The following is a 15,673-nucleotide window of genomic DNA, read 5'->3' on the forward strand; positions in this document are numbered from 1 at the left end:
CTCAATTTCACGTCTTTCCAAAAGGATCTGTGGGATCCTGTGAAAAAAGGGATAAGATATGGATCTGAAAGACGAGGAGGGAGCAGTTGACAAGATTGCCAGATGGAGTATTCCATATGGAAAGGGGTTCAGTGGGTCACCCCACCCCCCCAGAGAATCAGAGAGGGGAGCTGCAGTCAGATCAATATTACATCATAAAATATAAGAATATCTAAGCAACAGAGCCACCTGGAATGAGTGGGACCTAACTAGGTAATCCAAAGGATTCTGAAAAAAGATGCTTTGGCTGGCATCCAAAACCCAATAAGTAAGAAGCTAGGCATTGTAAACAGAGAACATCTTGCACCATTGTCTTCCAGAATTCAGGTGAAATTGTTTGAAGAAAGTTATACCAGCCCAGGGGGTAAGAATCTGCATAGAAGCACATTGCAAATACTTGTTGAATCAGACATATGTATTTATTGTAGGTTCTCATGGTGTATTTTATCCTAAAATAAATGGGCTATAACTTTTATGTTTGCAATGAATGGAAACTAATCAAGGAGAGAGACAACCTAGAACTAAGAAGAAATTTCCTGACAGAACAATTAATCAGTGGAACAACATGCCTCCAGAAGTTGTGAATGCTCCAACATGAAGTTTTTAAGAAGAGATTGGATAACCATTTGTCTGAAATGTTAAAGGGTTTCCTGCCTAAGCAGGAGGTTGGACTAGAAGACCTCCAAGGTTCCTTCCAACTCTGTTTGTTCTGTTCTGTTCTGTTCCGTTCCGTTCCGTTCCGTTCCGTTCCATTCCATTCCATTCCATTCTATTCTATTCTATTCTAAAAACATTGTATTTTCCAGTTAGAGCTGCTGACGCTATCTTTAATTATTCGAAAGGCTGTCACAAGGATGATGGAACAGATTTAAGTTCTGCTGCTTCCAGGCATAGGATTCAACACAAGGGATTAAAATGGTGGGAAAAACCAATTTAAGATAAATGTTAAGGAAGATTACTAAAGGGATCATGCACACCGGAGGAAATAGAAAATCTTGGATGCCTATTTTACAGGAGGTTTTTAATCAAGCTTAGGTGCAGGTAGTCCTCAAGTTGCAACCACTTATTTTGTGACTGTTCAAGGTAACAGTGCTACTGAAAAAAATGGCTTTTGACCAGTGGTGGGATTCAAATTTTTTTACTACCGGTTCTGTGGGCGTGGTTTGGTGGCCGTGGTGTGGCTTGGTGGATGTGGCAGCAGAAGGATACTGCAAAATCCCCATTCCCTCCCCACTCCTGGGGGAAGAATATTGCAAAATCTCCATTCCCACACCACTCTGGGGCCAGCCAGAGGTGATATTTGCCAGTTCTCTGAACTACTCAAAATTTCCCCTACTAGTTCTCCAGAACCTGTCAGAACCTGCTGAATAGCACCCCTGCTTATGACTGGTCCTGCCCTTACAAATATAACATTCCCAGGGTCATGTGATGAAAATTTGGGTATTTGGCAACCAGCATATATTTACAACTGTTGAAGCATCCTTTGGTCATGCGATTGCCATGGCTTCCAACAAGCAAACTGATTTTGGGGGAAGCTGGATTTGCTTAATAATCACATGATTCATTTAACAACTGCAGTGCTTTGCTTAGCAACTGTGGCAAAAGAAGTAATAAAATTGGGATGGACACACTTAACAGCTGCCTTGCTTAGCAACAGAAATACTCATCTTTAGCTGATCTCTATCATTAAAAGAACCATATAAGTATGTTGGATATCAAATATATAATTTTAAAACTTCCTGAGAGTGATATTCTTGTGTCTCTTCCTGCTTTGAACATTGAAAATCCAAAACCAATTCCAATCAATGTCATTCCCTTCGAGGAGGATCTGGGTTGCTGTTAAGACCGAGAACAATTGCTATTAGGAACTACACCTAGATGAATGTTACAAATGCAAATCTAGTGGTTCCCATGCACGAACTCTGCTTTCTTTACTTCGTTTTCTGCAACTGCATTGATGTACAATAGAGGGTACCAATTGGAAATGCCAATTAGTGATAAGGTGATAATGCAAGACATCTGGAAACATCAGGCTAGAGAAGACTTAGATAAGATCAGAACAGGCTCTTGGTGTAAGGACACAACACTAAGAATGAGAGTAACTTCACCTGGCGGTCTGAATAAAGAGTGAAAATACTACTTCCTTGATATGTAAAATACAGATTGTGGTGTTCTGCTGAATCCCACTTTTTGTGAGTCACACTAGTTGACATTCAGTGAGCTAGATTTCGAGGTGATGTGTCAGCAGAAGCCTCCGATGGCAAAACAGAGCATTAGGTGCAATGCTGAGATTCTTCAAATATCAACATGGTTTTACATAAAATGTTTCTTTTTGCCGCAAAGAGAACTCTTTAAAAAAAAAAAAGAACATTGTTGACACACATATGCCATATCCAGCAGAAAGACTTCTGTAATGATTTCACTTGGTAAAGCAGAGGTAAGCTAACAGGATTTGGCTATGCTTTTCTCTAATGCATGGACAGGAAGCAGATCAAAACAGAAAATATCCGTGTTCTGTTCTCCTAGCTCGGTACTCTTGAAACTGGTTTGACTTGGGAATATTAGTGTCCAAGCATTGCTCCAGGACTGAGCAAAGGGCAGGTCAGGTTTATTGAATAAATAGATGATCAGCAACACAGTAATAAAGAATGCAGAAGCTGGAGATCGTTCAGAACATCAAGCAATTTAGAAATCTACTTGTCCATACAATTTTACTAGAAGTCATAAAGGCCCTTTGCTTATTTCTACAATCTTCATGTTTTGCTGCCAGATCACTCTCCTGCGAGCTGTGCTGGAGATATAAACATAATCTACCAAAGCTCAGTTTGCTAAGCCTTCGTGTGTAATTGCCACTGCTGTTTTTGTCACACACATTACTGGAAATGCTTCATTGCTTCCCACTCAACTTAAATGATCGTGATGTTGTATAGTTTCTTTCCTGTCAAGAAAACCATTAGTTTTATTTGTCTTAGCCATTAAAAATACATAGAGCAAACATTCGGAACATACAGCAATTCACACTATTATAATAAAATAGATTGGGGAGTGGATTGCTTTTGGTGACTGGGGGGGGCATAACAAATTGTGGAGTTAAAGGCTCCAGTAAACAGAGCAGCATTGCAAAACGGGGAGCTTGTCACAGAAATAGTCAAAGTCACGAAGTCCTTTTTTTGTGTGTGAAAGGAGAAAAAATTGAGAGGTTTTCTTTATTTTTAAAACCTGTACTAATTTTAGGTCTGAAACAAAAAAATTTCACGTTTCCTGCTTCAGCATGATGTAAAACGGCACTGCCAATATTCAATAATTTGTAGTAAGCTAGAGGAGGCCCGTGGTGGGCTGAAACTGGTTTAACAACTGATTCTGTGAGAGCGCACTTTGCGTGCGCATCAGAGGTGGGTTTCAGCAGGTTCTAACCAGTTCTGGAGAACCAGTAGCAGAAATTTTGAGTAGTTCGGAGAACCGGTAGTAAAAAGTCTGACTGGCCCTGCCCCCACCTATTCTCTGCCTCCCAAGTCCCAGCTGATCGGGAGGAAATGGGGATTTTGCAGTAACCTTCCCCTGCTATGCCCACCAAGCCATGCCCACCAAGCAATGCCACGCTCACCAAGCCACACCTACAGAACCGGTAGTAAAAATTTTTGAAGCCCACCACTGGTGCGCATGCGCCTAACGTGCTCGCATGCAGCGTTCAAAATACAGCAATTTGAAGCTCAGCTGCTTACCTTCTAAGGCAGCCCCTGTAAGTAGAACTGCAGAGGTGTGGAAATCAGCTGTGCCACGTGAATCAGCTGAGCCAGAAATTCAGCTGATCGTTGGAACTACCGGTTCGTCTGAACCGGTCCGAACAGGCAGCAGCCCACCAGTGGAGGAGGCTATCCTAGGCAGTTTAAAAAGGATACGGGCTCAGTAACTGTATGGACCTCAGCATGGAGTCCCACCAACCATAGAATTTTTCATCTCCCTCCCCTGCCCAGAAGAGAGTGGCCCACTATTACAGAGGACAATCCAACTCAGATAGTCTCATCCACATCGGAAAAATATCTAAACTTCTTCCTAGGATAGTTTCCAAACTGAGAGAAATAATAGCTGCCCTCTTCTACAACAGTCAGACCACAGCTTGAATTATTTGTCCAGGTTTTGGTGACACCCTTAAAAATAGGGCTTAAATCAAGTGGAACAGCTGCAAAGAAAGGTAGCATGGACAATTTATTTATTTATTTATTTATTAATCAAATTTCTATACCGCCCTACTCCCAAAGGACTCAGGGCGGTGAACAGCCAAGATAAAATACAGATAATACAAATATTAAAAGTCCCTTAAAATTATTAAATATTTTGGCCGAAACACAGATTAAAACACCCAATTTATAAAATCAAACGAATTAAAAATTTAAAAGAGGAGAGTTAGGCCAGGTCAGTTAAGTACAGGTAGCCCTCAACTTACAACCCTTCATTTATCAAAAGTTATATCATTGAAAAAAAACTGACTTACAATTGGTCCTCACCAGTGCTGAAATCTAAAATTTGTTACTACCGGTTCAGTGGGCATGGCTTGGTGGTGGTGGATAATGTGACTGGGTAGGTGTGGCCAATTTTTGTTTTTTTGTTTTTTACTTTTAAAACCATTTTTTCTACAACCTCTTCGGCGAAGAAGTTGTAAAAAATGCTTTCAAAAAGCTCTGATGATCCCAGCTGAGTTGCCTGATCGGCAGAGGCATTTTTTAAAAAAAGCCTCTGCCGATCAAGCAACTCAGCTGGGATCATCAGAGGCTTTTAAAAGCATTTTTTTCTACAACCTCTGAGCCGCGTGATCATCAGAGGCTTTTGTTTTTTACTTTTAAAAGCATTTTTTCAGCCAAAGAGGTTGTTTTGAGCATAGCTGGCTGGAGAATTCTGGGAGTTGAAGTCCACAAGTCTTAAAGCTGCCAAGTTTGAAGACTTCTGAGATAGATGGTTTGGTAATTACTATGTGCTTCAGTTTAAATTCCTGCACTCAACAGAGGACTGGATACCATTGCCTAATTCTTAACTTTTCCAGTTCTGCTTTCGTTATTATGCAGAGAACCAAAAAAAAGGAAGGATCCCATTCAAAAGTGTCTTCAGAGTGTGGTTAAAAAAAAATCATAATGGCAATCACAGTGATGCAATAGATGCATATAAAAATAGGTGGAATTCATTCGTACTACCATGGGCTCTGTCTTGACTTCTTTGAGCAGACCCTATGGATACCCCTGAGGCCACCCTATAATGTTTAAATTTAGCAAACACTTTTACTGATTTTTGCTATTTGAAAGAAGCAATTGATTATTTTTAAAAAATCTGCAAAAAAGAGCCATGCATGGGATAATAAAGGCTTCCTTTATTATCCTATGCATTTATTAGTATAAAAGGGATACGGTGGCTCAGTGCCTAAGACGCTGAGCTTGTCGATCGAAAGGTCAGCAGTTCAGTGGTTCAAATCCCTAGTGCCACATAACAGGGTGAGTTCCGGTTACTTGTCCCAGCTTCTGCCAACCAAGCAGTTTGAAAGCATGTAAAAAAATGCAAGTAGAAAACTAAGGACCACCTTTGATGGGAAAGTAACAGCGTTCCGTGCGCCTTTGGCATTTAGTTATGCTGGTCACATGACCATGGAGACGTCTTTGGACAGCACTGGCTCCTCGGCTTTGAAATGGAGATGAGCACCACCCCCTAGAGTCAGGAACGACTAGCACATATGTGCAAGGGGAACCTTTACCTTTAAGATCAGTCTTGATAGGATTCCAGTATGAATTCATTCAAGCCTCTTTTCTGTCAACTACAGTAGGATCACTCTCGAGATATAGTAGTACGTTAGAAGAACTTGCTGAACAAATATGTTGAGTTGTTTCCTATTTTCATCATGGCAACAAACCCAAATATAGTAATGTTAGAGCATTGGGTTCAATAATGAGATGTTTTTTAAATTAACAGACAAAGGAAAGACCTATATAATTTCATTTGCATAGTAATTGATAAACATATACCTGGTTACAGCATGAAAAATAAAAATGTTCATTTAAACTAGCAGTTGGGGAGGAAAATCCTTTCCTTGATACAGCATTTATCAGGGGAGGAGGAATTATGCATTCAAATCTAATTACTATATTTTTTGGAGTATAAAACACACTTTTTTCCCTCCTAAAAGAGGCTGAAAATTTGGGTGCGTCTTATACTCCGAATGTAGCTTTTTCGCAGCTTTTTTCCAGCCCTAACAAGGTGCTAGAGAGTGAAGCGATCTCCGTGGTTTGCCTGTTTTTCTCATTGCTTCTCTCTCCAAAGATCAGTTGTGCTTTAGAAGCTGTTTTTTATCCCTAAGCAAGGGATAAAAACCAGCAAATGAATGTGCTGAAGCTGACCAGACTAAGGATGCTAGCCAGATGAATACCTGGTAGGCAGATTTTTTCCCCTCTTTTCCTCCCCATAAACTAAGCTGAATCTTATACTCCAGTGCGTCTTATACTCCGAAAAATACAGTATCTTGTTTCTTGAGAAATTACAATCTGTCTCCCCCATCATCACCACCCCCAAGGAAACCATCCCATGCCTGGTTAAACACATTAGTGCTTCCACATTGGAAAAAAAGCAGATTGAACAGCATTACATGGTGCTCATGACATCAACAGGAATACAAAGAACGGCCTTCCCACATCTATTTGAATTGCAGAGTGGACAGAGGCTTGGTTTTTTTTAAAGTTAAAGGGGTAGAAACAGTAGTTTCCTCCCATAGTTTCAGAACTGCTACCCACATCTATTTTTTGTAATTTCCTTATAGCAGTGATGGCTAACCTTTTTGCCATCACGTGCCAAAAGCAGGGGGAGCATGTGGGGGGGGGGTCAAGTGCGTGCGTGCCCACACCCATACCTACGAGACCGTCTTTTGCCACCAATAGCCTCCCACCGACCAGTTCGTTCTCACAGGGAGGGACTACTCAGAGTACCGTCAGTCAAATTATGCCGACTGGCGACTCCCAGGGGGAGGGCCTTCTCTGTGAGGGCTCCGACCCTTTGGAATGAACTGCCCCCGGAGATACGGAATATCCCTGATCTCCGTGCTTTCCGCCGTGCCCTCAAGACCCTGATGTTCCAACAGGCAGTGCTAAACATACGAACATGTGAATGATTTTTTTAAAAAAATGTTATCTAATTCTGGGTTTTATTTAATTGACCAAACTAAGTAATAATTTTAATTAGCAATTTTATGATGTTTGTGTGTCTATATTTTTCTTCCAATCTCTTCTTTTTTTTTTATTGAAAAAGTTTTAAAACAAACAAGCTTTCTTGGAGCCACGGGAGGGTGAAAACGGCCTTCCTTATCCCCCCTGGAGGCCCTCTGGAGGCCAGAAACAGCCTGTTTCCCGACTTCCAGTGGGCCCAGAAGGCCAGAAAACCAGCTGGCCAGCACACGCATGCACGCTGGAGCTGAGCTAAGGCAACACTCGTGTGCCCAGATATGACTCCGCGTGCCACCTGTGGCAAGCGTGCCATAGGTTTGCCATCACGGCCTTATAGCCTTAAAAATTCTTTCATACCTACGTTCTTCCACTATGGCCCTTCATCTTTAATGTTAGCAAATACAACTGCGTTCAATAATCCAACGCAGCCTCCTAAAAGAATAATATCTATTCTTTTAGTCGTGAATCATGGTGAAGTTCAAATGAATTCTGTGGGTGGATGTTCCGTTTTAACTGTGTTTTGTGTTGTGACAGGTTTTTGGAAGGCTATGCTTACATGATGGAAGTGTTTTATTTCAGCAAGAACCATCTCTATACCTCCACCCCTGTACCAAAGCAAACTGCTATAAAAAGACATCTGGAAAAGAAAGTAGAGAGTTCGTACTGAAATTTTCAGCAAGAATAGATGCAATGAACCCCATTGATGGCATATAAGCCTTCAGTTGCACACTTATTAATGAATCAGAAAAAAACCTCCACACATAACTATGACTCTAAATGGGGACACTCCAGCAGGGAGTGAGAAACTATTCACATGCAAAACTGCTACTGTATATTGAACATAATGCTCCTATAGTTTAGCAAATGTGTTCACGGTTGCATGTAACCTATTTTCCTGTCTTCTGGGAATAAAGCTGTTATGTTGCAGTATCAAAGAAATTCCTTTTTCTCCAAAGAACTGTCACATATATCTTTCCATTCGCCACCCCCAAAATATAGACCATTATTATTACTGTATATAGACAAAAATGGGAAATCACAGCTACCAGTTCTGAAGCTGCTGTTGACTTCATACATATCAGGTTTCTGTGGTAATGTATCTGGATAGTATATGTTTAATCGAAGCAATGTGACCTAATGAAAATAGCAGATGGAAATTTTATCAATTAACTACAAGGTTTCCCCGAAAATAAGACCTCCCTGGATAATAAGCCCAATCATGCTTTTGAGCGCATGCGCTAAAATAAGCCCTCACCGAAATAAGCCTTCCCTGAAAATATTTAAACATATGCACAGCCAGTCCCCGCCATTTCCTTTGGTTAGGGTTAGGGAGACAGAGCTGGAAATCAGATAAGACGCCAAGAGGAGCCCCATCTTGCTCCATGCGCCCCAAAATAATAAGACCAGGAGTAGGGAAACAGATTGTTTCCTGCCTCCGGAGGGCCTGGGGGGGGGGGAAAGCCCGTTTTTCTCTCTCGCCTGGCTCCAGAGCCTTTCTAGGAGTCTGGGGAGGGCAAAAACGGCCTTCCCCACCAACCCCCCCCCCGGAGGTCCTCCAGAGGCCAGAAATGAGGAAGGCTGTTTTTGCCCTCCCCAGACTCCTAGAGAGGCTCTGGAGGCTGGGCACAGCAATGGGCCTTCCGGTCCCACCGGAAGTTGGCAAATGGGCTACTTATGACCTGATTTCAAAGTTAAAACTTTGAAATAAGGCAACAGTCACAAACCATGCAGGCCACATTTTGAATCAATTGACGTTTTGACATAGTTTTCAAGGGCAGCCTCATGTACAGTGTGCTGTAATAGTCAAGACAGGAAGTGACTGGAAAATGGGTGACTTGGGACCAGGAATTGTTGCTCCAGGAAAGAGAGTAAGTGGCACACAAACCACAGTTGTTGCAAAGGCTGTCCTGACCATGCTGCTTCCTACCCCTCGAGCAGCAATTATGAGTCCAGGAGAATTCCCAGATGATGCACTGGGTCTATCTGGGACAGTGCCTTCCCATCAAAAACCAGGTATGGCAATTGTCCATGGACCAAAGAACCCAAAATCCAGAGCCATTATGTTGCCCTTTTGCTTCTCAGATGACCATGAATAAGTCTGAACAAGAACAGATTTATGTAGGAAAGTTCTTCCTCTTGTCTAGCAATGTCCCTTTTGGGGAGAAATCCTTTTTTTTTTTTCCATTTTAGATGAGCAACTGAAATATTCAGAAAGCATATTAATAGAGGGAATACATAATTTTTTCAAGCACTGCACAGAAATGAAATAGCTACCCTGTTTCCTTGAAAATAAGACATCCCCCGATAATAAGCCCAATCGGGCTTTTGAGTGTATGTGCTAAAATAAACCACCCTGAAAATAATCCCTCCCCGAAAATAAATCCTCCCCAAAAATATTTAACCGCACGCGCAGCCAGTCCCCGCCATTTCCTCTGGTTAGGATTAGGGAGATAGAGCTGGAAATCAGGTAAGATGGCAAGAGGAGCCCCGTCTTGCTCCATGTGCCCCAAAATAATAATACCTCCCCGAAAATAAGGCCAAATGCTTATTTTGGGGTTCAAAAAAATATAAGATGGGGTCTTATTTTTGGGAAAACATGGTATAATTTGTGCCTTGAAAGCACATTTTTGAGCTAGGCACTGGACCTCTCTCTACTTCACAGGATCGTAGAGTTAGAAGACCTTAGAGGTCTTCTAGTCCAGCCTCTTGATGATTCAAACCTTCCTCAACCTGATCATCTTCAGATGTTTTGTGTGACTGTATTAGCTCCATCCAGCACAACCAATGTTTAGGAGTTAGGAACCGTAAGGTAAAATCAGGAAAAACCAAGATCACATCTAATTAGAAGATCTAATTAGAATAAAAAGCAAAAAAGGAAACCTCAAAGCACATTTTTAAATGAATCTGCAAAGCCGATACATCCTTTTCCACACCAGCTGGCTGAAATGAGAGAACAACTTCTTTCATTCTCAGCTAAAAGCACTTTCTTTTTAAGTGTCAGCAGGTGGGCAAGCAGAAAAAAAAGACTCTGTTTCACAGCAGAACACAAGAGATGAAAACAGCATAATATTCTCTTGCCTCAGGCAATGGCAATGCTATCCCCCATTTCAGGAAGAGAGGAAAGTCATGGGGCAATCCAAATTTGTTAAAATATTAAAGCTATGTGCTTCTGTGTACATACACACACATACACTGAATGGCATAACGAGGTAATTGGCATTGTGTACAGGAACATATACACAGAATATGAGCTAGACCCTCTCAAGTCCAGATGGGAGATTCCAGAGAAGGTCATGGAGAATCTGTGGATTTCCAGACCCAGATGGATAGGCAGGTATTGGTCAATCAACCAGGCATTGTAGTAGTAGTAGACAAGGACCAGAAGACAGCAGTGATGATAGATGTAGTAATGCCAAGTGACACCAGAGAGGAGTAAGCTGGAGAAGTACCAGGGCCTGAAGGAGGAACTAGAAAAGATGTGGAAAGTAGAGGCCAAAATAGTCTTAGTAGTGGTGGGAGCACTCAAGGCTATGACTCCTAACCTGGTAGAGTGGCTTCAACAGATCCAAGGAATAACACCAGAGCTCTTTGTTCAGAAGAATGCAGTGCTAGGAACAGCTAAGATACTGCACCAAACCTTCAAACTCCCATGCTTCTGGTAGAGGACCTGAGCTTGAGGAAGACACATATCACCAGGGATGAAATCCAGCAGGTTCTGACAGGTTCTGGAGAACCGGTAGTGGAAATTTTGAGTAGTTCGGAGAACCAGTAGCGGAAATGTTGAGTAGTTCAGAGAACCAGCAAATGCCACCTCAGGCTGGCCCCAGAGTGGGGTGGGAATGGAGATTTTGCAGTATCCTTCCCCTGCCATGCCCACCAAGCCTCGCCCACCAAGCCACACCATGCCCACCAAGCCATGTCCACAGAACCAGTAATTTAAAATTTTGGATTTCACCACTGCATATCACCTATAAAGGTGAGAAGGGAGGCAGGGAAGGAGACAGACAGTCAGACACACACACACACACACACACACACTTCCACTGTGACATAAACACTGCTTAAGCCTTTTCTTTACATGCATCATAAGTGAGAGACTGAATGGTTCAATAGTTGAGGCTCCTATAATAAATAACCTGTGACCAATTACTTGAATAAGCTGGACACAAATAGTTGTTCAAAAGATTTAAAAAACCTTTAACTGTTGCAAGCACCAATCTCCATCATGTCTTCATGTCATTCTGCATCATCTTTCTGTTCTGTGTAGTCTTTGAATGCTCACCCAGTGTTATGAATGGACTCCAGTGCCTGAGAAATTTGCCTGCCCCACTTTAAACACTTCTAAGTGATAATTGTAACATCTGGCCACCAGAGGTCAATATCTTTCCATAGAAAAGTGGGTAACAATGTAAATTATTTAGCCCTTTTAAAATACTGGAGTCCTCAAGCCAGTATTTTGGATAGTTGAATCATGTTTAATGTTTTCTTTATGCCTTTGAGTCAGTTTTGACACCTAGCAACCATATTATAGACAGATCCTTGCAGTTTCTTGGCATTATTTTCAGGAGTATTTTGCTGCTCCTACTCCTTCTTCCCAGGGCTAGGAGGGAGCAACTGGCTCACCCAGTAGGCTTTATGCCTTTGGTTGAAGATTGAATTAAAATTCCATGCCTTTAACCACTACACCAAACAGTCTCTGTAGTAGTACTAACCAAAGTCAAAATATGACCAAGCAAAATGAGCACTACTTGATCACAAAACTAAGATTAGCAAAGAATGCTTAGCTTACATTATGAGCCATGGTGGCACAGTGGTTAGAATGCAGTATTTCAAGATAACTCTGCCCACTGCCAGGAGTTCAATCCTTACCGGCTCAACGTTGACTTAGCCTTCCATCTTTCCAAGATCAGTAAAACGAGGACCCAGATTGTTGGGGGCAACAACATGTTGACTCTGTAAACCACTTAGAGAGGGCTGTAAAACACTGTGAAGTGGTATAGAAGTCTAAATGCTATTACATTAATTAATAAGTATGCATTTTTTGGGGGGATGATTTAGATCTTACAATACATTAATTTATGATCATTTTTTTGTATTGCATGTATTGCAATTCCCCAATTGGAACATTCTTGCCTAGATAGGATTAAAGTTCAATTTAATTAAATAGGCATGATTCATTCATTTCTTCAGGAGAATGAGGCATATGTCTAACTCCCACTGAAATATTGTAATAGAAAGAATGTTTTAGTATGATTGTATTTTGGGCTTTGGATTTACACATCTTGAAGTGCATAATTAGGTGGTTAAAATAGTTTAATGAATATTACAATTTAGGATTTCTATCTTTAAAAAATGAAGAGCAACATTAACTAATATTAACAAGAAATTAATTACTACGTAACAGCTCCTACACCATAATTCTATTAGGTGAAATCAAATGGAATTTTAAGTACCTTCTAGAATTTAAAAAGAAAATATTAAATGTAAGCTTTATTAAGTTAATACTTTTATATAACCCAAGACAGATATACAAAGAAGACACAATATCTAAATTGTAAACTTAGATCACTCATGTTAATTTACATTTTATTGATCAAATATTAAAAAGAGATTAAAAAAGATTTTCAGTTTAGAAAGCAAACAAGTGAATCACCTAAATATGTAGTATTTTTAACTACAAATAACTTACTTAGTAGTTTAGAAATAATTTAGAAAGAATTACTCAACAGTTTAGAAATAATTCAAAATACAACTATTTTGCTTCTAAAATATACTGTAATAAATCTATAATAGAAGAAACTTTAGTACCAGAATCATTTTCTTTAACAATTTCATTACTTGACAATAACAAAGGAAAAACAGTTCCAGGCTTATCCTGCATCCCTACATTTCTTCAACTAAAGGAACATGTTTTCTCCTGTCCATTACTAACATTGTGTGATACAGAATATATATGATGTATTGTATCAGATACATCAGGATCTAATAAATGCATAGGCAATAAATCCATCATTATTCTAAATATCAGAGTGCCAAATTATAGGAAACAATAGTCACCACTAGCAAACCAAAATTATGTCTCAGGAGTCAGCATATTATGTAGAAGCAGAGAACATGTTAATTATATTCATAGATGAAAACACACACCTCTGCTTTCCAGAATTCAGGAGTTTGGATTTCTGGGAGACCAAAGAATTCACTACCAGATAAGACTATCTTCAAGATCAACGATGTTCACATCCTTTTTGTATAGTTTATTTCCACATGCAAGGATAAGAGCTGATTATTTCCATATTTCAAACCTAAATCTTCATTAAAGATCTAAGTTATGAGCAAATTCAAGATCTTTTTTTAAAGTGACTGTATCTTTGCTCATACAATTACAAAGTGAAAAATCGAGTTGCTTCTTGTGAGGTAGGCAGCCACATAACTGTAATTAATAAATAGATAAAAATGAAAATAACGTGATTGTGCCCATTGCACAATGACAGTTCCAGCTGAAATCATTAGCAAATCGCCCATAGTTGTTAAATGCAATGTCACATGACTACAACTTGCAACTTCTTGCCAGCTTCCACACTGACTTTGCTTGTCAGAAAACAGCTGTAAAGACCACAAATAGCAATCACCTGACTGCAACTATGATAAAGTTGACATGAACCCAAATCGCAATCACATAATCGCAACGATGTTGTGAGAGCCAGAATTTTGAGGACCAGTTGTAATTCTCCTTTTTCAGCACAACTGTAATTCTGAACAGCCACTGAATGAGCAATTGGTAAGTGAAGAACTATCTGTATTTGGTCAAGTTGTTTCTGCACTTACTGACAAAACAATGGGTAAAATGAAAAGTGAATTGCATCTCACTAATGAGATCTACCAAACACACAATGTTGAAAGCATTAATGTCATAACATCTCCTATTTAAAGACATATTTTTTTGGGGGGGAAGGGGGGGATAAAGACAAGAGGGCAAACGGAAACAGAGATGCCAAGTACATTTCTTAAATAAAAATTTCTTAAATAAATAAATAAATCTGGAAGCAAACCAGCAACCAGTGCAGCTTGTGCAACAGAGTTGTTACATGAGCTCCTGTAGGGCCCCTAAAACTGTTTGTGCTGCTGCATTTTGTGCCAGCTGAAGCTTCCAAATATATGGGTAGCCCCATATAGAGCACATTGCAGTAATGCAAGGCACAGCACAGGGCTTCATAATCCAGGAAAGGACACAACTGGTATACAACAGAGTGCCAAGCCCTGAGCAACTCCACAAAGGAAGAGAAGTGAGCTGGACTTCTCACTCCCTAGCAATATTGATTGAGGTTGACCTTGGAGAAGGGGAGTTAAACTAACACAATACCGTGCCATTGAGATGGCCTCCAACAGCAGACGCAGGGAGGTCATTATGCAGCAGGAAGATTGGTACAGGAGCAACAATTCCATGAACCCAACCCATGATCCCAGTTTCAAGACAGGGTCTTACATCTAGAAACTTGTGGAACAGGGCCCCTAAAGGCCAAAAGATATTCTCAGAGGACTATTGCCACTCCACCTCATCTACCCTGGGGTCTTGACTTATGAAAAACCCTAAATCCAGCTGAACATATCTCCAAGAGGGAAACTCCCCTTTCGGGAGTCAGCCAGGTTTTGATAATGAATACCAAGTCAGCCTGCTCTTCTCCAATGAGGCCATAAATAAAGGGAGCCTCATTATTAACTGATCTGGCATATAATGCTTTCCATATATACTGTGTCTTGTTTTCTATAGGCAAGTAAGTAATGATAGAAGCAAGGGAATTAACAACTCTAAAAAAATAAACCAAGATAGACCAGTCGTTCTTTTGATGTTCAGTCCCTTTACTCTGGATTGTTACATGTTCAAGCCTGAGATTTAGTAACTGAAAATTGGTGGCAGTTTACCTATTACAAAAGAAGTTTCGCAGCTTGTTCTATCTTGCAAGTTTTAGGGGGCGGACGTTCCTTTGTTCTGCCCACTATAATAAAACTATAGGGAAAGTGGCACTCAATGAGGAAAGGGCATTTTCTGGGCACTGCTAACTCCCATTCCCTCAAAAAATAATAACACTGTTTCATAGAATTAGAAATTTGAAAGCAACAATAAAATTGTGAATTTTATCCTGCCATAGACATAAAAGGTAAATTCCAATCTGTTTTCAACCCTGAATAATTTCAAAGTAATTGAAAAGTATAAAGTAAATTAAGGTAGACATAAAATGTAAATAGAAACTGCCATTTTTAAAATGCTGACTCCAGTTCACTTTTATAGGCTGCCAAAGGCATTATGAGTCTACCTTATATGTAATATATGCAGCCCTTTAAATAATACATGAGAAGTAAGAAAATTATATTAATCAATTTGGAACATACATTTCAATAATTAAGGATGTATTTGGATGAGGAAACCAATCATAAATGAGGCC

This window comes from Pituophis catenifer, unplaced genomic scaffold (assembly GCF_029215685.1).
Source record: "Pituophis catenifer annectens isolate HBS135680 unplaced genomic scaffold, rPitCat1.0.hap2 SCAF_4, whole genome shotgun sequence".
Classification (NCBI taxonomy): domain Eukaryota; kingdom Metazoa; phylum Chordata; class Lepidosauria; order Squamata; family Colubridae; genus Pituophis; species Pituophis catenifer.